Raw genomic sequence first — 23,421 nt, forward strand, 5'->3', positions numbered from 1 at the left:
TCAGTTCCAGGAATCAAATCCAGGTACTCTGATGTAGAATGTGGACATTTAAACAGTAGGCCAAATGCTAACTCTCCAAATTTTCTTTCCTTCTTATATTGGATTGAGATCCTCACTAATGATCTTATTTTAATTTAAATGCATCTGCCAAGACCATTTTTTCCAAATACAGCCACATGCATAGGTACTTAGAACTTCAATAAATCATTTTTGTGGTCCATAATTCAACCACAACAGTAAATGTGTGAGGAAGGAAAAAAAGGGTCAAACTTAATTTAAAAAATGGGAGACAAAATGTTTGTACTGATATTCATGATTAGAGGTTGTTTAATAACTTTATTTTTTACAAACTCATCGGAGTGATAGAAACAACAAGTCACATGGGATTGAGGCATTAATTACATTGGAAAACTCTCAAGAAACAGAGAGGACCACGACCATAATAAGATTTAGAATTATGAGTTTGTGTGCATGCGTAGGTGTGCACATATATATATGTGCAAAGTATGTATTTGTGTGATTTAGAACAAATTATTCTTCCTACAGTCCTCCTTATTTCTTGCCATCAGTCTTCATTCATAAGCAGAAAGAGAGCTTTTGATATGGTGAATCTGAAGTAATTCTCTTTGCGGTTAATCTTCATGAGAGAAAAGTCTGTAGAGACTGTAAGAGTATACCAGAATGAAGGCAAGAGCATTCCTCTGAAATGACTTGAAAGGGGCAATGAGAAAGGAAGAAATCCTTTAACCTGCTTGCTTTTGTGGATATCAGGGTGCAATATAGCTGAGAAGAGTTGCAAGAATGAACTCAGGATGTCGTTAAATCTGCATTTCAAAAAAAATTACATTTCAGGAACAAGCTAGACATATTTTATATTAAAATACCAGACAATATGTGGGGGCACATTTATATTCAATAGTTTTTCATTGCTTAGATGAAATTTAATGGATTTTGCTGTGTTTTCATTTGCTAAATTTGGCAGCCCAGTAGCTAAGTGAATGTATGTTAGAAACCCAAGCAGAAGAATGTAGGGAAGAGAGAGAGAGAGAGAGAGAGAGAGAGGAAAAAAAATATCAGTTCCAAAAACAATAGGAAGGAATAAAATCTAGCACCATGTAGGGAAATTAATTTGAAATAGGAGAAGTGACAGTTTTTTCCACTGTGATAAGGACAAAAGAAGCACACACACAACTGGAATAGGGATTTGAAATAATTCATTTCTAATCCTCTCTATTTCTTTCTGATTTATTAGGGAAAGCCATCTTCCAAGAATGAAGAGCTAGTGTGTACATAGGGAGGAAGATTTTGTGGGGAACGGCGAACACTTCTGACAACCAATGGGAGAGTCATATTAAAGGAAGGCAGAGGAGACTAATCGGTGGTCTAGGAGAATGTGCTTCCCTGCTGTTGCATACAAGTAGCAGGAAGAATAACCCTTGTTCTCAAGAGAGGTGAGAGGAAGTTACTCAAGTTGGAAGCCAAGGAGAATTGTCATGCTTTCAGGTTCCCAAGTCTGGAAAAGGAGTCATGAGACTAGAAAGGGGAGAGAATACTAAAAATATCTGTCTCCCTCTCTCCCCCTCACCCTCTATTTCTCTTCTGTCTCCTTCCCTGCCTCTTTCTATTACTTTTCAGGGCTGTTAGAAAAGCTCTTGTGTCAGTCTTACAAGGCAACAGCAGAAGTGTTAGACGTAGTTTAGTCTCCCACGAGAAAGACAATTTCTTTTCTTTTATTTTTTATTTATTTATTTGTTGCCAGGCAGAGTTAGACAGTGAGAGACAGAGAGAGAGAGAGTTATAGACAATGAGAGAGAGAGACAGAGAGAAAGGTCTTCCTTCTGTTGGTTCACTCCCCTAATGGCCGCTACAGCGGTGCTGAGCCGATCCGAAGCCAGGAGCCGGGTACTTCCTCCCAGTCTCCCATGCGGGTGCAAGGACCCAAGCACTTGGGCCATCCTCCGCTGCCCCCCCGGGCCACAGCAGAGAGCTGGACCGGAAGAGGAGCAACCGGGACTAGAACCCAGAGTGCTGGCGCTGCAGGCGGAGGATTAGCCAAGTGAGCCATGGCGCCAGCAGACAATTTCTTTTTCCTGATTGTTATAGCATAAGTCCTAGGACTGATTGGTTCTGACTGGACTAACTGCTCCTGAATCAATCATGTAGATCAGGTTGGTAGATATTTTCAATTGCAGATAGACTTTCCTGTGTGTCTTCAAGGCCATATGGCAGCTGCTACACATGACACAGATGACCAGGACTTGTTTGAGTGCAGCTGGACTTCTCTCTGCTGCCTACAGTGAATCAGGAGCAGAGGATCCCAGACACTGGAAGCCTTTTCCTTCAACCCCACTTCTGTATCACCATGACCGAATCTTCCCACTGCAGGCCACCTGCTGAATCTTGGCCTCAGAATCCTTTAAGAAAACCCTTCCTACTTACATTCCAACCCCTCACCCCTGGCATATTGCCAGCAGCACAGCCATTGCTGACACCCAAGTCTGATAGACATCAAGGAACTTGTATAACTGAGCCTAAATGTCTAAATTCAGGCCAGAGCTGATACCCTTTGAAGAATAAAATCTGAGAACAACTATAATTTACTTTAGCTCATGTCTTGACTCAGTACAGAGGATGGATCAATGCCCAGTTTCCCACATCCTCTCAGATTTAAATCATGGGAATTCCTTATCCCTAGAAGACAAGAACATTCAGACTCTGAGACAGGACACTCAGTTCCTTAGAGTAATTTATTGTCAGGAGTTCTAGACATGTTTCCTCTTCCATTCATTCCTCTGCCTCATTTTGAAATTACCCTCAACACCACAGTCTCGAGACAGCCAAGTTCACACCACATGGCCAGTACTCAGCCCAACACTGGACTGAGGAGCAAATCCATGGACTGAGCAAGGGTCATCAGTTCTCTTCTTGAAAAGTTAATCTATGAAACACAAAGACCAAATAAATCAATTGGACAGGTGTCGCTCCCCGTCTTCGTGGAGGAACGACACTAAACCCTGCCTAGGCTTCCTATCCGAGTCACGGCACCATTATGTCACTCCCCCTCTTCGTGGAGGAACGACACAGGACCCTGCGCTGTTCTTTCGTCTGCTCGGCCCTCCCCGGGTTTGCTGCTGGTTCTTCCCGGGTTGGCTACTATCCCTTCCACCTCCATGGAAGGGCGGTTCCCCCTGCCACATTCCCCACTTCCGCGGGGGAGCGGCACACCGCCGGCCGGCTCTCTCGGGGGCTGCACAGGTGTTCCTTCAGATGTTCCCCTTAGATGTTCCTCGTGAATGCCGTTTCTCTCCTCCTTTATAGTCCTCCTCCGCCAATCGTAACTCGGCTGCCCACACGCCGAGTACGCTGCTCTCCTCCAATCAGGAGCAGGTCCTACAGTTTATTGGTTGAACTGGAGGCAGCTGCGTAGAAGCTGTTTTCTCCTCTCCCAGCGCCATATTGTGGGAGAGCAGATGCATAGAATAAGTCTTAATTCCAGTAACTCAGTCTAGTCCGGGTTGCTCCCCACAGACAGGGATGAACCTTGAATTAAAACAGCCATGTAGAGTTGAAGCCAGATATTATTCACAAAAGAAATTTATGGGAAATCAAAATTTCTTCAAAGAGGAAGCTGGCATGCACTAAAGAGTTAGAGTAGGTGGAGAGAGAAGCTAAGAATGGGCCGCATGAGGCAAATAGAGAAATGTTGTGTTTCCATGATCGCCACACAAATTTTGTCTTTCATTTTTGGGAGATCTCCCTGAATTTCCCATAGCTCTCCTTTTTATTTTATCTAGCTTGACTTTTCTATTCTTTGCTTTAAAAATTCCCTGCTATGAAACAACATATATTGGGCACCAACTTCGTATATAAAAATACATTCATTTATGTGAGAGTCTGAGTTACAGACAGAAAGAGGGAGAGAAAGAGAAAGGTCTTCCATCCACTGGTTCATCCCACAAATGGCTGCAACAGCCCAGAGCTGGGTTAATATGACGCCAGGAGCCAGGTGCTTCTTCCAGATCTCCCACATGGGTTCAGGGACCCAAGCACTTGGGCCATCTTCCACTGCTTTCCCAGGCCACTAGCAGGGAGCTGGGTCAGAGGAGGAAGCAGCTCGGACTCAAACCAGTGCCCATGTGGGATGCTGGCACTACAGGCAAAGGCTTAACCTACTAGGCTACAGAGCTGGCCCCAAGGCACCAACTTTATAACAGTGAACTCTAAACAGCCAAAAAAAAAAAAAAAGAAGAAAGAAGAGGAAGAGGAAGAGGAGAAAGAAACAAAAGGAACAGAAAAGGAAGGAAAGGAAGAGAGAAGAGAGAAGAGAAGAGGAAACAAAAGAAAATAAAAGCAAAAAGAAATATTTGGTTGGAAAATATTGTTGCTGAACTACATCAATTGGACTTGGGAGTCAGGGGCAAGAAAAGCTAGAGTGATGTGTGATTAATAGGCAGAAAAAAACCTATGTCTAGAGGCAAAGGGTCAAAAAGAGTCCAACATAAACTTAAAATGTTGGTCTAAACTTTACCAACCTTAGATCATTTTCTCTATCAGCTTTGCATTCAGCTCCATCAATATAAAACTGAAAGTTTAAAAAGGGAAACCCTGATGAAAATCAGTGGCACCTCCCTGTTTACAGATGAAACTGCTTAAGCAGTTTGGGTTAATAGATGTCTCGTTGTTCAAGATTTGTAGGTGTATACCGGTTAATAGTTATCCTAAAGGACTTAGTAATCAACAGTTCAATTTAAGAAGGATCTACTGCATGGTTACTATATACGAGTCTTAGTCACTGTCTTAGAAAATTGGGAATATGGATTATTGTATACATAGGTGTACCCAGAAAATAATTTTGAAATAATCTGTTGATTTATATCATGAAAATAATGAATATATAATATTATTATGTAAAAAATCAATACTAATAAGGATTTCTATGGATGCTATAGGTGACAATATATGAAGCCTTAACTTTGAAATTTCTTCTTTTACTAATTAGGATATTCTGAGTAACAATGTAGGAAGGAAACCTAAAACAAAGGTCACAAGCAGGAAACAGGACAGGCTTATTTTTGTTCCAATCACATGCCTTTCTGGCTGGCTCAGGTTGCTCTGTTCCACATGATCTCTGCTGCGGGTCTCAGGCTGGCCTAGCTTATGAATAACCAGAGCTCCTGCCTACACTTCAGAAGGAAGGGAGGGCGAATGATCATGCAGAAGCCATGTGTGCTTCCACCTAAGAATGGCATTATTGGTTCTGCTCACAAGTCAGTGACCAGAGAATTCCTTAGCCAATTTCATATCCAATGAGAGCAAAACCACGGAGTGTTTCCCTGTGCTAAGAGGTAGTGGAAAGCCACTGAACAACAGCCTACTCAAGCTTTTTAAATATGGATTAAGGCATGGAGTCATTAGCTGCTATCACGATGAGATACTAGACATTTTAATAATGACTGCCACCATTTATAACTATTTAAGATTCTAGGTACTGCACTTGCAACACTGGGCAGCTCATAATAGCTTTTCCTTTTTTTAAAAGAGAAAAATGAGTCACAGAAATTATATTGATTGTCCAGTAACACCAGTGCTAATATATGACTGTCTAAATGATTCATGCTGCCAAATTCTGTGAGTTCACAAACATCTAAAATCTTTTTACTAGAAAATCTGAGTTCCTGGTAAATGTACACTCATTATCATATATTGAATAATTAGCTAATGACAGTCATTGACCTAAAGATTTCCAATGTACTTCCTCATCAAAGGAATAAATGACTGTCCCAATTGTCCTAATCCTGTAGGCTTCATTTATTTTATTTTAAAAGCATGCAATGATCTGATTTGTTGCCAAAAAGTAATATTTAGAAATATTCAAGTTGGGCAAAAAGAATACTCTAGGTACAGAACATTACATAGAAACATCATTAAGCTTGACATAGACTTTGTTCTCCATTCATTTCCACCTTTCACTCCTTGAACAAATCACTCAGCCTTCTTGGATTCCAGTTTTCTTTGTAAAGTGAACTGATTAGATTAGAAGTCTCTACGCATCCTTCTGACATCATCCATGGTTGTGTTTCTTTCACTCATTCTGCCTCCATTCCAATTCATGTAAGTTTGAGGCCAGCATTGTGGCACACTGGCTAAAACTGTGTTTGTGAGTCTGGTATCCTGTATGGGTTTCAGTTACATTCCCAGCTGCTCCACTTCCAGTACCCCTCCCTGCTAATGTGCCTCGGTAAGCAGCAGAATATGGTACAAGTCCTTGGGCCTTGAATCTATGTGGGAGACCCTGAAGCTCCTGGATCTTGGCTTTGGCCTGGCCCACTCCTAGCCTTGGCAGCCATTTGAGGAGTGAATTCGTGGATGGAAGAAATCTCTCTCTTTCTAACTGTGCCTTTCAAATAAATAAAAATAAACAAACAAGAACACATTTGGTCCTTGGATATGGTAACGGCTCCAACAGGGTACTCTGGATTTGTGCCAGGTTTTGAGGTTCTAAACTTGCAGAGTAACCTCTCTGATTAACTGATGCTGATGGCACCGAATTTTTCCTTTAGTACAAGGGTACATACACATGAACCTATCTGCTTCTTGGTTTCTGGTATCTGTTCCTACAGGCTAAAAATTTTTACTTAGCCTAAGAACTACTACTGTGGAATGAATCTAGATCAAGAAAGAAGTGAAGTGCTCGCTTCGGCAGCACATATACTAAAATTAGAACGATACAGAGAAGATTAGCATGACCCCTGCGCAAGGATGACACGCAAATTCGTGAAGCGTTCCATATTTTTGTAATCCATAAGCTGTACTTTGGAAATTTATATTCATTAAATAAAAGTTAAAAAAAAGAAAGAAGTGAAGACTTCAAATAAGAGGGAAAAAAATCCAACCAATCTGTCGTTTCTACTTCTTTTGTTCCTTTTCTATTTCTTATATGTCCTTTGAGCTCATGATTCTTAACGTAGTTACTAAACTGCCTCTATTTCATACTCCTACAATGTTAAAAAATGTATTTCTAAAATAAAGTGTTCCACCAATGGTATGAAAAACAAGCTTTTTTATTGAGCAAATAGCAATTTTCTCTCCAGACAATAAGCTTACCACACCAGTTTTCCCAAGTGACAATAAACATACTGAAGAATGATTTCTTCCTGAAATTTTAAAGTTAACTGCATTTTATAAAGAATAGATTCTGTGATATGAAAAATGCATGCTGCAAATAACTTTATGATTATTTCAGCTCATCACAACATCATGTAGAAAAGATAGGTAGTACTACAACTCAGCAACAGTGACCAAGTCTTCAAACTCAGAGACTTAAGAAAGGCAAAAGTAATTGCCAGCAACGTTATTTTTCAGATGGCCAATTAGTGCCATAGACTGTACCCAAGTAGCACAAATGTCTTAATAGAGTTTTCAGGCTCCAATCTGCTTCTTACCAATTCAAATAAATCAGTTGGATTTTCTTTTCAAATAGTTATAATCAATATTTCCGTAACATTTTACTTTGCATACATTTTTTCACATAAGAGTTTGATAGCACTAAAAAGACGGTGTTATTTTAATTCTCATTAAGGACAGAGAACAGAAGCTCACTGCTCAAAACTCAAGTTGTAGTGAAGTCAAGCTTCAGAGTGAAGTCCTCAGGTTCAAAATCAACACCAAATTTCTCAGTTACAGCTAAATGCCATTATATTATCTATTGGAATCAAAGAAATAGAGGCAACACAAGTAGAATAATTTGATTACTCGAAGTGCTTAAATACCCACAAAAATTTAAAGTAGAATACCCAAATACAGTGGCCAAGACAATTTTTAACTCAAGCAATAGATATTTAGAGTGCCTATGATGGGCCAGGCATGCAAACACAACAATGAACAAAAGAGCTAAGAATTCTTGGCCTTTTTTTTTTTTTTTTTTTTTTTGACAGGCAGAGTGGACAGTGAGAGAGAAAGAGAGAGAGAGACAGAGAGACAGAGAGAAAGGTCTTACTTTTGCCATTGGTTCACCCTCCAATGGCCGTCATGGAAGCCAGGAGCCAGGTGCTTCTCCTGGTCTCCCATGGGGTGCAGGGCCCAAGCACTTGGGCCATCCTCCACTGCACTCCCTGGCCACAGCAGAGAGCTGGCCTGGAAGTGGGGCAACCGGGACAGAATCCGGCACCCCGACCGGGACTAGAACCCGGTGTGCCGGCACCGCAAGGCGGAGGATTAGTCTATTGAGCCACGGCGCTGGAAATCAGTCTGGAGATTCCTCAGAAACCTGAATATAACCCTACCATTCAACCCAGCCAACCCACTCCTTGGAATTTACCTAAAGGAAATTAAATTGGCAAACAAAAAAGCTGTCTGCACATTAATGTTTATTGCAGCTCAATTCACAATAGCTAAGACCTGGAACCAACCCAAATGTCCATCAACAGTAGACTGGATAAAGAAATTATGGGACATGTACTCTATAGAATACTACACAGCAGTCAAAAACAGTGAAATCCGGTCATTTGCAACAAGATGGAGGAATCTGGAAAACATCATGCTGAGTGAATTAAGCTAGTCCCAAAGGGACAAATATCATATCTTCTCCCTGATTGGCAACAACTAACTGAGCACCAAAGGGGAAACTTGTTGAAGTGAAATGGACACTATGAGAAACAGTGACTTGATCAGCTCTTGTCCTGATGGTTGATGTGCAATGTAATACTTTATCCATTTTAGTATTTTTTTGGTTCTAGTACTATTGGTTGAACTCTGTGGTTAACGCACAATTATTCTTAGGTGTTTAAATTTTAACTGAAAAGTGATCCCTGTTAGGAATTTGGAAAGCATTATGCTGAGTGAAATAAGCCAATCCCAAAGGGACAAATACCATATGTTCTCCCTGATCGGTGACAACTAACCGAGCACCAAAAAGGAAACCTGTTAAAGTGAAATGAACACTATGAGAAACGGTGACTTGATCAGCCCTTACTCTGACTTTGATGAACAACTTAATATGTTATCCCTCTTAGTATTTTTTTCTGTTTGTTCTATTTAACACTTTTGGTTGAATACTGTAATCAATACACAATTCTTCTTAAGTGCTGAAACTTAACTGAAAAGTGATAGCTGTTAAATATAAGAGTGGGAATAAGAGAGGGAAGAGATGTGCAATTCAGGACATGCTCAAGCTGACTTACCTCAAACGGTAGAGTTAGAAACATACCAGGGGATTCGAATTCAATCCCATCAAGGTGGCATGTACCAATGCCATCTCACTAGTCCCAGTGATCAATTTCTGTTCACAATTGATCATAATGATAGGACTAAGAACCAAAGGGATCACATAAACAAGAATAGTGTCTGCAAATAAAAACCTAAATGAAAGATCTCCACGAGTGAGATCCCAGTGGAAAGAACGGGTCATCAAAGAAGGAGGTACCTCTCTCTGAAGGGAGGAGAGAACTTCCACTTTGACCATGGCCTTGTCTAAATATGATCAGAGTCAGTGAACTCAGGGGGCTTCCATAGCCTTGGCAGCTCATGACAAGAGCCTAGGGTGATTACTGATGCCATAAACAAGAGTGTCAAATTGTTAAGTCAACAACAGGAGTCACTGTGCACTTACTCCCTCATGTAGGACCTCTGTCCTTAGTGTGCTGTACATTGAGATTTAATGCTATAACTAGTACTCAAACAGTATTTTTCACTTTCTGTTTCTGTGTGGGAGCAAACTGTTGAAATCTTTACTTAGTGTATGCTAAACTGATCTTCTGTATATAAAGAGAATTGAAAATGAATCTTGATGTGAATGGAAGGGGAGAGGGAGTGGGAAAGGGGAGGGTTGCAGGTGGGAGGGACGTTATGGGGTGGAAGCCATTGTAATCCATAAGCAGGTGCTCATTAATTGAAAGGGTTCTCAGGAGCTAAACTAAGCAAGCGGTTCTGCCACATCTTCTGAAGTTGTCTATGCTCATTGTGGAGGTCAGAGATGAGCCAGGCAATGAACACCTCGATAGTTTAGTGTACTTCCGTACTGGAGTAAAATCATCCCTTGGATTGACTTCAGAAGGTATCAGTGTGATTGAATTACCAGCGATTAAAAAACAAACAAACAAAAGAAAGCAAAGCAAAACAGAAAAACAGAGAGGAAAAAGCTAAGGAAATCCCTGATTTGCTTGGAGGAAATACTGCATCTCTCATAGTCATGTCCAGAGAGAAGTCTCAGAAGCGGCTCCAACTTTATTTTTTGTTCCTTTTTCTTTTCTTTTTTTTTTTTCCTTATTTATTTATTTATTTGAAAGGTAGAGTTACAGAGATGCAGAGGTAGAGAGAGAGAGAGAGAGGTCTTCCATCCCTGGTTCACACTCCAGATGGCCACAATGGTTGGAGCTGAGCTGATCTGAAGCCAGGAACCAGGGGCTTCTTCTGGGTCTCCCACGTGGGTGCAGGGGCCCAAGCACTTGGGCTATCTTCTGCTGCTTTCCCAGGCCATAGCAGAGAGCTGGATCAGAAGAGGAGCAGCCGAGACTAGAACCGGCACCCATATAGAATGCCGGCACTGCAGCTGGTGGGTTTACCCACTACGCCATGGTACTGGCTCTCCTTCCTTCTTTAAAGCAACATTTCCTCATTGCTTTTTTCGTTGATTGCTTTTTCCTTTTAATTTCCATATAATAAGAAAGAGAAAATAGAATGAGAAATAGTGATGGGAAAGAAGAGTGAGTCAAATCCATGTTGGAAGTTAAAATAAATTCCTGTTTCTTCCTATCCTACCTCCAACTCCTAATAATGTTACTTATTGTTTATCTTAAAAAGCTGCTTTGGATAGTAACAAATATAGCCTAGCTTTTTTCCTCATATAAATCCATCCTCTTTGAAAACTTTATAAATAAAAGCTACATTTGCGTGCAGGAACAATTGATTCCAGTTGATGATTGATGAGTTTCATCTTTGAATGATTACGTCAAAGACATTCTAGCCCTTTGTTTGCTTTTATTTAATGAATCATACCATCTGAATGAAGCATTGCAACTCAGTCAATATGGTTTTGTCCAGGGTAGGCATCTCCTACCAAGAGAAGTAAAAAGGAATCAGACCATCCATCTTTAGTCAATTTGGGTTATGTGGAAAAAATCTCCAAAATATTTTTGCTGTAATATTTCTGGATAATATTGAGAAACAAAAATTCCACTTTTCCCTCCCCCATCTACCTCCAACAGGTGTATTCAATATAAGACCAGATTGCCTTCAGTGGTGCTGTCCCAATGAATCATCCATCCGGGCTGTCCTTATGCTTTTTAAAGCACAATGATGAATACCTGATTCTAAAATTTTACAGATGGTGTCTCCTTTTGGTTGGCTTTACATAAAAGAAAATTTATGTTTTATCTGGCAGTAAAAACCGGTTCCTCTCATCTCAAATTTCTCAAACCTTTCCAACACTTCAAATACTTGCTGCTGTAGAAAGAAATTCAGTCACTTAGTCTGATCCATAAATGTCAGTAGGGTTTAGATCTGAGCTTGCATGAAGAAGAGGAAACTATACTTTCAAAATCTGAAGTTTGTAAGTTTACAAATGCATAGACATACAGAAAGTCTAACTGGAGAAGTTATTAGTCATCTACACATATTGTTACCTGACATATAAATCCACTATGTAACAGCCCTGTTCACACTTGAATACTATTAACATATATTTCAAAGTACATATAGGACCTATACTTTGCTCGGTTGGATTTTTTTTAAAGGGAAAACAATTAATTACAAAGAAATATGATACCTTCTATTACTTTTATGGGGTTAATACCTCGTCCTTACCATTCAAACTGTATAGTCTTCCACACAAACTCAAATATTCTCATATTTTTTGAAGCTGAAGCTTTTTATAAAAGTTGTATTTAAATATGGTATTGTTTGTGAAAGTGTTAATCTCTCTATCTCAATGTAAACTCACAGAAAGTGTTAGTCTTTATTACTTGTAATTTTTCCTAGGCAAAACTTGATTATGGAGGCAGAAGCTACTGTTTTCAGTTGAGTTGGTTGAGAGTGAACAAAGTTATCTGTGTATACGGATGACCAATTTTTGGTAGTTTCCCAGGGACATGTCCATTTTCCTGCAGTCTCAATTTTCTTTTCATGGCATATAGTTTCTTATGAAGTAATTCATGAACTAGGATCATTTTAAAAATAAATAAGCCTTTCAATATATATTATTCAAGACTTTAAATATTTACTCTGAAATTTTCTAGATTAATAGATACATGCTACCTTGTCAGGAAACATGCTATTAAGGTGTATGGTAGTGATTATTTTTCTCTCTGTCATCCTTTGACAAGTTTAACACTGAGTAGTTCCCATGATTGAGTCTAGAATACCTAGGCTTGTGAAAGAAATCTCAAAGGAAAAGTCCATTGCATTCTGTGTAGTGATTATTTATTTGGAGTTCTATGAACCAAGGCTCCTGGGTAGTACACCAGGTATCTGGGAAACTCTTCAACCCTTAGTCAAAATTCACGCACATGAATTTTGTGCATTTTGTGCACATGAGTTTGTATGTGCATTTTGCAGAAAGAGTATTCTTGTTGCCATTGGGTTCCTTTTTTTTTTTTTTCTTTTTCTTTTTTGACAGGCAGAGTGGACAGTGAGAGAGAGAGAGACAGAGAGAAAGGTCTTCCTTTGCTGTTGGTTCACCCTCCAATGGCCGCCGCGGCCGGCGCACCGCGCTGATCCGATGGCAGGAGCCAGGTGCTTATCCTGGTCTCCTGTGGGGTGCAGGGCCCAAGGACTTGGGCCATCCTCCACTGCACTCCCTGGCCACAGCAGAGAGCTGGCCTGGAAGAGGGGCAACCGGGACAGAATCCGGCACCCCGACCAGGACTAGAACCGGGTGTGCTGGCGCCACAAAGTGGAGGATTAGCCTAGTGAGCCGCAGCGCTGGCCGCCGTTGGGTTCTAAAATGAAATGATAACCATAAAATGTTCAAGGTCCATTTACTAGAGAAAAATTGTTTACTACATTAAAGGTTTACTTGCAGACAGGACTCCTTACCTTTCCCTTTTCTGATCCCTGTTAATTTTAGAATTTAGTGAATGAAGTCTCACAATTGCAGCAGAACAATTTGATCCAAATTCCCATACAGTCTCCTTCTCTCATGCAATATCAGACAATATTTTAGTTGATCAGTAATTAGTCTTTATAGTATGACAAACCTAAATTTAAGAAAGCATTTTTTGTGGGCTCTTAGCTTTATTAACAACAGGTAATATTATTATCACCAGAGTAAAAAGGAGAATGTGTTGGAAGGAGGTAGTCATGGAACCTGCTCTTGGGTGTATAGATAACTGTGTTATTTATACTAATTAAGGGTATGCAGTTCAGCTACTAAACAGCACTTTTTTTTTCCAAAAGAAAATAATTTTGTGATATTAACATGAACTAGCATTTACTGAAAAACAACCTGGATGGTCATCAAATGTAAAAGCAATGGAAATTTAATATTTCAGAGAAAAACTATGGCTGTAAGTGCCAAATTATCTTGACATATTGGAAATGAGTTGCAAACATGAAATGAGTTAGGGAAAGGGGTTTCAAAGCTACATTTGTGAATGACATGAAAACAGAAGAGGGCTCATTTCTATGTGTTACAAACTAATAGGTGCATGAACAGCCATGCAAATGTATAGAGTGCTATGGTATGAATAATTGGAATATATTTGTAACCCCCAAATTTGTATGTTGCTACATAAGCCCCCAGATGATGACATTAGACAGCCCTTTGGGAGATGATTAAGTCATAAGGGCTGTACTCTAAGACATGGGATTGATAACCTTATGAAAGAAGATCTGGAATTCTTCTAGCCCTTTACCTTTCTGCTGCGTGAGGACACATAGAGTACTATCTATAGTCACAGGCCTTTACCATTCATCACATTTGCTGCCACCTTGACTTTGGACTTTCCAGCCTTCAGAACAGTGTGCAATAATGTTTCTATTGCTTGTAATTGCCCCAGTCTTGGGCATTTTGTTTTAGCAACCTAAACTGACTAAAAAAGTATTATATACAAAATTGCTTGAGAACGTAATGGGAGGTGAGAATCAACAATGCTCCATGGACAGACACACTGTACTTGGTTCAGAGACATTGTATAAGACCTATCAGAGGGGCTGGTGCGGTGGTGGAGCTGGTAAACCCTCCGCCTGCAGTGCCGGCATCCCATACGTGTGCTGCCTCGAGACTTGGCTGCTCTACTTCCAATCCAGCTCTATGCTATACCCTGGGAAAGCAGTAAAAGATGGCCCAAGTCCTTGGGCCTCTGCACCCACGTGGGAGACCTTGAAGAAGCTCCTGGCTCCTGGCTTCGGGTTGGCACAGCTCCGGCCGTTTTGGCCAACTGGGGAGTGAACCAGTGGGTGGAAGACCTCTATCTCTCTAGGTCTCCTTCTCTCTCTGTGTAACTCTGACTTTCAAATAACTAAATAAATCTTAAAATAAAAGACCTATCAGATTGATATCTCTAAACTATCATCACCAGTAATACATAGGCCTTTAAAATTGTTTGGAATCTTGCCACTTTTTTTGTAATTGGCTTATGATTCTATTTCATATAAGGCTGTTTCAATATCTCACAGTGTTTTCAAACCTCTAGGCCTTCTATTCCTTTGTACTCTCAGTAGATGGCTGTGTCTTGCTTAAAAAAAAAAAAAAAAAAAGTAGGGACTGACATTGTGGCATCACAGGTAAAGCTGCTTCCTGGGATGCTGGTGTCCAGTTTGGGTACCTGTTTGTGTTCTGGCTGCCACATTTCAGATCCAGCTCCCTGCTAATGGCCTGCGGAAAGCAGCAGAAGATGGCCCAAGTGTTTGGGGCCCTGTCACGTATGTGGGAGACCTGGACAAAGCTTCTGGCATCTGGCTTCAGCCTGGCCCAACCCTGGTTGTTGCAAATACCTGGGGAGTAAACCAGCAGGTAGATCTCTCTCTCTCTCTCTCTTTCCCTCTATACAAACACCTCTCCGTGTGTGTGTGTGTGTGTGTGTGTGTATGTGTCTCCTTCTCTCTCTCTCTGTGTAACTTTGACTTTCAAATAAGTAAATAAATCTTTATTTAAAAAAGTATAAGCCAACTGAGTGCAAGGCTTTCAACTCAGTCAGTCTCTGAACAAGTTCTGCCAGTTTTCAAGTCCAACAATAAACCAAGATGCCCAGGGTGATCAAGCATAGAGTATTGTTTGGATAGGTAAGGAAGCTTCACAGCCTGCCCAATTCACGTTCCGTTTTCTGAAATATTGTGCAAAAGCAAGTTCCTATCTTACAACTCCCCTTTTTCATATCTGTTGTTTTGTCTCTACCAGAAAATTTAACAATACAATTTTAGTTATTTCATTTCTGGTAGCATCCTTGATATTTTTCCCTTACATTCTTTCCATACCACACCAAAGTAGGGAAGTACAACCACTAAATAAGGACATTTTGTTAAGAATCCAACACAGACATGGTATTTTTCCAAGATTATTTTTAGACCACGGTGTGAATAAGATACAGAAAGAAGTTTCTATGAAAGCATGAATAGCATAGAACTGGCATCATCATGACTAAAAAAAAGTTAATGTCAGGAGCATGATATCATATGGACACCTACAAATATTCATGCTAGAAAGGAAATTAATTTGGGTAAGGCAATAAGGCAATAGGCAAGAAATCAACAGAGGTAGATTAACCACCACAACAAATGATTGTAACTATAGTGTAAGATTTAATTTTACTGTGAACTCACCTAAACATTACAGGTTACACCTTATAGTATTTTGTAGTTTAGATCTTGCAGTTGTCTTATGTCATCCACATTACTTGAATACTTCAAGAAGAATGATGTTATATGGTAATGGACATTGTATTAGGATAAACCATTTGAAATTGTTAACAATTACCCATTTTGACCTAGAAAAAGTAGATAGTGATATCAACATATAAATGCCTCAACCCTATGAATTTTTAAATAACTGACCAGATAAATGCATCCATTCCTGGTTTCTGGTGTTTATTAATTTTTTGAAAGTATTTAGCCTTTTAAGAATGGCATTCATTTATTTGGCATAAAGCTAGCGATTTTGAAAGAAATCTACAATACTTGTTTTATAGCTAGTGCCAACACGTACATCTGTGCTGGAATTAATCTCTTTGACATAGCACTTCCTGAAAGTAATTTGTTTATCTCTGCCACAGTACATGCTTGTACAGAATTCTTTTCTTAATATAACACATAGTCTTTTCATTAAGCATTTAGAATGTAGTCAGGTGCTGTGGTGATGGGAAATAACAAATCTCTCGATACATTTTTAAAAATCAAAAATAGCATAGTTGCTATTTATTCTTTGGCACTTTTGCTATTTATAAGAATGTTCTATGGATATATTCTCTTGTTCAATTTTCACTTTTTACCTTCTATCAAATTTAGCAGGAGCTGAGAGTGTTAATTAGAACATGATTTCACATGGTGTTTTTCAAAGCTTAAATTCTGAAGAACTCTAAATACTTATTTGACATTGAGGAAAATATTTCTGATGTGTTAAATATTTAATAAGAAGTATATATAATACATAATTTTTAATATAAAGTTTTCCCCAATGGGCTATTTATTGTATTTATGAGAAAAAAATATGCAAACACCATCCAGGGAAATGTTTATATTAGAATTGTGACAACTTATAATGTAAACAATCTGTTTTTTAAATTGATGTTTAATTTTCTATGAGAAAGTGCAATGTAAAATAACGTCACTGATTTTAATGTTCCGCTGTGATAAAATGTAGTGTTTTATTTGGTGCATTTCTCGGTCTGAAATGAATAGGACCTCATATAAGTGACTAGGACATCATTAATTCCATTATTCATTATTAATAGACATATCTCAAATTCCTTTCTATCAGAAATGAGCTCCATTATAAGAAAGAAGAAAGAGAAAAAAAGGCAGAAAAAAGGAAAGAAAGAGAGAGAGAAAGATGGAAAGAGAAAGAAAGATGGAACAAAAGGAAAGAAGGAAAGAAGGAAAGAAGGAAGGAAGGAAGGAAGGAAGGAAGGAAGGAAGGAAGGAAGGAAGGAAGGAAGGAAGGAAGAGGGAGAATGAGGCAGAGAGAGGAAGAGGAGAAAGCAGAGGAAGAAGAATAAACCTAAAACAAACTGGAAATCAGTAAAATCAATAATGGCAGGAGTGATGTTCCAGTGTGTTGGAGAGTCTACGATGTTTCCTAAATTGGCTTCCCGCTGTAGCTGAGCCAGGATGTCAGGTGACACTGCCCCAGGGCACGCATGTGGTGAGGAAGGATGAAGGACAGCAGCAAGCTCTCCCTCACTGCCTTGGCAGGCAGGCACCTCCCTCTACATCACCATGGCTCCAGCTTTTGTTTTTAGAGGAGAATTTTAGGCGAAGCAAGTAGTCTGAGGTTACAGCCAAGCACAAATCATGGGAATTCCTATGGCAATGGCCACCTGTGCTCAGGTTTAGTTCTCAGATGTCAGCTTGACATTTGCTCAGGGCAGGTGGTCTCAAAGATTTGGCTTACAGGGGGTGTTTTTCCAACTCTTGATGGAACTGGAGAAGCTGCCAAAAATAAGTCAGAAGTGGGATCTATGCACAGCTGACCGGTTACTTTCCATGTGCTAATAACCAAGTGGTTGCAAGTCCCAGAACCTTCCCTTCCCTGTGTGTAAATTGGTGTCTGTCTTATGGGTCTCCAGAAAGGTTAGGGCTTGGATGAAAGAATATGCCTGAAAGTGTTTTAGAAGCAACCAAGTATTATGCAGTCAGAAGGTGTAGGGTTACAATTGTATTCATAGTTAATTTGAAGTCACTGATGTGGAAAACCCTGAAAAAAGCCAGGAAGCAAAAATCTACAAGAAAGTGAACGAAACCATTTGAGCTTTAGAACAGTCTCTACTCCAAGCTACTGTGTGTTTTCTTTATTGTGAAGATCCAGTCTATGGCTGTGATTCTTAAACATAAAAATAATATCTGGCACACTTAAAAAGCAGATGCCCTGGCCACATTATTCAAGGTTCAAAATCAGTGCATTTTCAGAAATTGGTTTCTATTGAAAGTGGTCAGCGTAGAGCAGGAGTGCTAAGTTTCCATTTGCAGAAAATAGGGCAAAATTTTAGAGTATCAACAATTTGCTCAGCTGTGATACTGCCTGTGTGCCTAGGGGAAAGTTTTTTCATGTGCTCATTCATTCCTTCAATACTTTAAAAACATCCTTTATGTTAGAAACTCAGCCAGGCATTGTGGATAAAATCCACCAGACTGACAAGCCCTGTTGTCCTGAAATTCTGGTTCTAAGTGGTAGGAAGACAGGCAATAGGCAAACAAAACTGAAAATGTTTCACTTGGGAAAAATATAAATACATGTCTTAATAGAGAATACCACAGGATTTTTCTTATTAAGGTAATCAGAATAATAAAACTTAAGATGTTCTGGCCATGTCGATGATGTTCAACCTGAGCTCATAAAGGCAATTTAAACAATCTACTCTAGTTTTCTTATCTATACAAATTGGCATTTAAGATAGGTTAAGGCCTATCTTAAAAACTTGTTGGTGTTGTATGGGAAGTGGAGTGTTAATATTTATCCCAGGCTCTTCCTATGCATACAAATAAGAATTTTTTTTTTAAGATTTATTCTTATTTATTTGAAGGCAGAGTAAGGGAGAAAGAGAGAGGGAGAAGGAGAAGGAGAGGGAGAGGGAGAGACAGAGAGACAGAGATACAGAGAGACGAGAGACAGAGAGAATCTTCCGTCTGCTGGTTCACTCCCCAAATGGCTACAATGGCTAGAGCTGAGTCACTCTGAAGCCAGGAGCTTTGAGCTTCTTCTGGGTCTCCCACATGCATGGCCCAAGCACTTGAGCCATCTTTAGCTGCTTTTCAAGGTGCATCACCAGGGAGCTGTATTGAAGCAGAACAGCCAGGTTTTGAGCTGGCACTCATACAGAATGCCAGTGTGGCAGACATTAGCTTAACCCGCTACACCGCAACATCAGACCCAAGGTTCCAAGGCCCAAGAAAGGAATCCTTATTGTTGACAGGTATAAGATTAGTTTAATCAGAAGGAAACAAAGCAAACACACACACACATATATGAGCCCCCCACAGATACATGTGATGAATAGGAAATGGACCAGCAATGAGGAAAGGGGTAGAGGGGTAGTGGAGAGAGAATATCTCAACATCTCTTCCATTCATGGTCTCCAGTCCAATTGAGAGAGCTCTTCCCAGCAGTCCACCTGTTTTACAGGGTAGGAAGGGGGAGTGGCTATTTACATGGCATCTTCTACCCAGGTCCCTGGTGAAGGAGATGCATCCACGGAAGGGGACAGTTCAATTGACAAATAGGCAAAAATATGGGGCCGGGGTTAGGGGTCTTCCAGCTCAGCAGATCCAGCTACCCACCTACTTTATCCTTTATCACTGGGAGAAGTAAATGCAGTGAACCTCATAAAGCATTTAGCCAACTGTCAACCCATTGAGGGTCAGTCATTATTGTTACTATAATTGCTATTTTTTTAAATTTTTGACTCTTGGTATAGTGAGAAAACATTTAAAAAAGACAATAAATGACATGGTAACTTTCTTATTTTTTGGAATTTTATCAGTGATACAACTGGGAATAAGAGTTATATAACAATAGATTTGTGACCTGCGTATATTTATGATGGATCTTGAAGAACTTCATGGAAAATAGGTTGTATAAAAGACTAAGAATGAGGGCCAGTGCTGTGGCATAGAGTATAGGGCTGCTGTGTGAAGGGCCGGAATCCCATATGGGTTCCGGTTCAAATCCCAGCTGCTCCACTTCCAATCCAGCTCTCTGCTGTGGCCTGCGAAAGCAGTGGAGCATGGCCCAGATCCTTGGACCCTTGCACTCGTGTGGGAGACCTGGAAGAAGCTCCTGGCTCCTTCAGATGGGTGCAACTCTGGCCACCATTGCGGCCAATTGGGGAGTGAACCAGTGGATGGAAGACCTCTCTCTGCCTCTCCCGTTCTCATTGTGTAACTCTTTCAAATAAATAAATCTTAAAAAGAAAAGACTATGAATGGATTTGAAAATTTTTGCATCAAAGCAAACATTCATTTCAATTTTTCATTAATTTTTAACTTTCGCAATTCCCTCAGATATATGTTTGCTCAAGTTAATGAAAAATGTTTACAATAGCAGAACAAGAAAAATCATTGTTCGCTGAAGGACAGAGGGTTCAGTTCTGGGAGAAGCCGAGAGACCAGGCTTTCAGAGCAGGGACTGAGGGCAGCTCTGCAGACTCTACTCTGCATCAGACTCTCTGCTCTGCAGGCCTTCCATCCTCAGACTGGCACCCAGATGGTTGTGTTAGTGCTCAGCCTCGTGGCTTAACCCATGTGGACCTGGTAGGTAGACTTAGTTTCTCAGAAATCTCAAACAAAAAGATCCCCTCAACTACTCTTGAGTCACCCTCCATTTCTTTGTAGGAAGAGAAGTGTCTTTTGCTAATTGGCTCAGACCTTCCTATTCCCAAACCACCACTGTGGGAAGACCACACATCAGCACAAACATTTCCCAATTCTCATTACCATAAAATGGAAAGCACACTGTTGGGAAGACCCTACACACGCAGGTACCCGCTTCCACATTCTATAGGTGATTTTGGAATCCTTATTAATCCCGTCATTGTCTTTTGTGCACCAGATTGCAAGTTTAAAGGAGTAAAATTAAAGTGATTGAAAGTTAGATAAAGGTGATTTGAGGGAAAAATACCCCAACCTCAGTGGAGGGTTGATTCTGATGCTGCGAGGAATAGAAAGCTGGAGCCCAGGCGTGTGTGGGGATAAAGCAGCTGGCCATTCAGTTTTACATTAAGTACCTGTTGCATGCCAGGCACTCAGTGCCCTGGATGCTCTGTCTTCACTCCTGGAACTTATACTGTACTGCAAATGAGAGTGTGGAGAGTGATAAGAGCCACTAATAAAATGGAGAACACCTAAAGGAAGCATGGTGGTAAGTTCATGGGTAGCAGCCTAATTCTGGAAAAGGAATTAAATGAAAGGGAAGTCTTATATACCTACTATCTCCAGAGAAAGGAGATAATTGCTTTTTCGAATAATGGTGATCTTTCTACCACAATCTTTGTCCTTTTCAGAATTTTTAAAATTAAGTAATTTATTAATTCTAAATTTTTTTTCAGGTAAACAAAATTCATATATTTTATATATACTGATTTAGGAACACAGTTATACTTCCCACCCTAATCTCCTCCTGCTCGGGCTCATATTTAATCCTCTCTGATTCTCTCTCTTAATTTTCTCAATGATCTACTTTCAGTTTACTTTTACTCAGAAAATTAACCTTACATTAAAAAAACAGGCTGGCGCTGCGGCTCACTAGGCTAATCCTCCACCTAGCGGCGCCTGCACACCAGGTTCTAGTCCCAGTCAGGGCGCCGGATTCTGTCCCGGTTGCCCCTCTTCCAGGGCAGCTCTCTGCTGTGGCCAGGGAGTGCAGTGGAGGATGGCCCAAGTCCTTGGGCCCTGTATCCCATGGGAGACCAGGAGAAGCACCTGGCTCCTGCCTTCAGGTCAGCGCGGTGCGCCGGCCGCAGCGCACCAGCTGTGCCGGCCATTGGAGGGTAAACCAACAGCAAAAGGAAGACCTTTCTCTCTGTCTCTCTCTCTCACTGTCCACTCTGCCTGTCAAAAAAAAAAAAAAAAAAAAAAAAAAAAAGGAAAAAAGAAAACAGTTCAGTAAACAGTAAAAAGAAAAAAAAAAAAAAAGAAAACATTGTTCCTCAACAGTAGAGACAAGGGATATAAACAATCATTGAATCTCAAAATGTTAATTTCACTCCTATACATTACATTTTTTTTAACTCTATTAATTCTACAGATCAGGGAAAACATGGTAGCTGTCTTTTTGAGACTGGCTTGTTTCACTAAGTATAGTGGTTTCCAGTTACACCCATTTTGTTGCAAAGAGAGGATTTCATTCTTTTTTATAGCTGAGCAGTTTACCATAATAAATATATATATACATATGTATATATAAAACTGATGACTGGATTATATATATATAATATTATATATCTATATAAAAACACTGATTTTATATATATATATGTGTGTGTGTATATATATATATATACACACACTTAGTTTATCTAGTCATCAGTTTCTTTATCCATAATTTCTTTATCCAGTCATCAGTTGATGGACATCTGGACATTCATTCGTATCTTAGCTATTGTGAATTGAGCTGCAATAAACAAGTGAGTTCAGATAACTCTTTCATATGCTGATTTCATTCCACTTGGGTAAATTCCCAGGAGTAGTATTTCTGGGTCATATGGCATAGCTATTTTCAGCTTTCTGAGATATCTCTATACTGTCTTCCACAATTGCTGTACTAGTTTACATTCCCACCAACAGTGGATTAGGGTACCTCTTTCACACTTCTTGCCAGCATTTACTGTTTGCTGATTTCTGTATGAGAGCCATTCTAATGGGGGTGAGGAGGCACCTATGAATATTCCTATTGTATTCTTTGGATTTCCTTTGTGATTTTACTGGGAGGCTTTCTACCTTCACATTCCTTCATAATGATGACTATTTTTCTGCATTTCTAAGTGTAGCACAACCTTAAGCATCATTTGTAAGACTGGATGAATGGTGACAAACTCTTTCAATTTCTGTTTGTTATGCAAGGTCTTTATTTCACCTTCATTCATAAATGAGAGCTTTGCAGGGTAAAGTATTATGGATTGACAGTGTTTTTTTTTTTTTTTTAAACTTGGACTATGTCTCTATGTTCTCCCCTATCCTATGGGGTTTATGATGAGAAGTCACCTGTGAGTCTAATTAGAGATCTGAAAGTAATCTAGCATTCGTCTCACACGTGTTTTAACATCTTCTCTTTATGTTTTACTGTGGAGATTTGGACTACAACGTATCATGATAAAGAACATTTCTGATCATGTCTATTAGGAATTCTATGTGCCTCCTGTTCTTGGACATCTCTTACTTTCTCCAAATTAAGGAAATTTTCTGTAATTATTTCACTGACTAGGCCTTCTAATCCATACTCCCTTTCCACACCTTCAGGAACTCCTAAGACCTCTACATAGGATCATTTGATAGTATCTAATAAATTTTGAACATTATTTTTAATTTTTCTAATTACTTCACCTCCTCCTCTTTCTCCTTCCTTTCCTCCTTTCCTCCTCCTCCTTCTTCTTCTGTTTTTTCCTTTTTTTTCATCTGACTCAGATATTTCCAAAGATTTGTCTTTTAGCAGAGTGTTCTTTCTTCTGCCTTACCAAGTCTGTTGCTAAGTCTTTCTACTCTATTTTCATTTACCCTATTGAATTCTTCATTTCTAATATTTCATTTTGATTTCTCTTCAAAATCTCAATATCATGGGGCATT

The 23,421-nt window shown here is 39.7% G+C and overlaps 1 non-coding gene across 1 annotated transcript; it reads left to right on the top strand.

Moving 5' to 3' along the window:
* The first annotated feature begins 6,687 nt into the window (after positions 1–6,687).
* Positions 6,688–6,794, top strand: LOC127491862 (U6 spliceosomal RNA). The gene has a single exon (XR_007920795.3). It is a non-coding gene; the product is annotated as a U6 spliceosomal RNA (small nuclear RNA).
* Positions 6,795–23,421: the final 16,627 nt, after the last annotated feature.

Source organism: Oryctolagus cuniculus, chromosome 3 (assembly GCF_051225735.1).
Source record: "Oryctolagus cuniculus isolate XC-2025 breed Fujian yellow rabbit chromosome 3, ASM5122573v1, whole genome shotgun sequence".
Lineage (NCBI taxonomy): Eukaryota > Metazoa > Chordata > Mammalia > Lagomorpha > Leporidae > Oryctolagus > Oryctolagus cuniculus.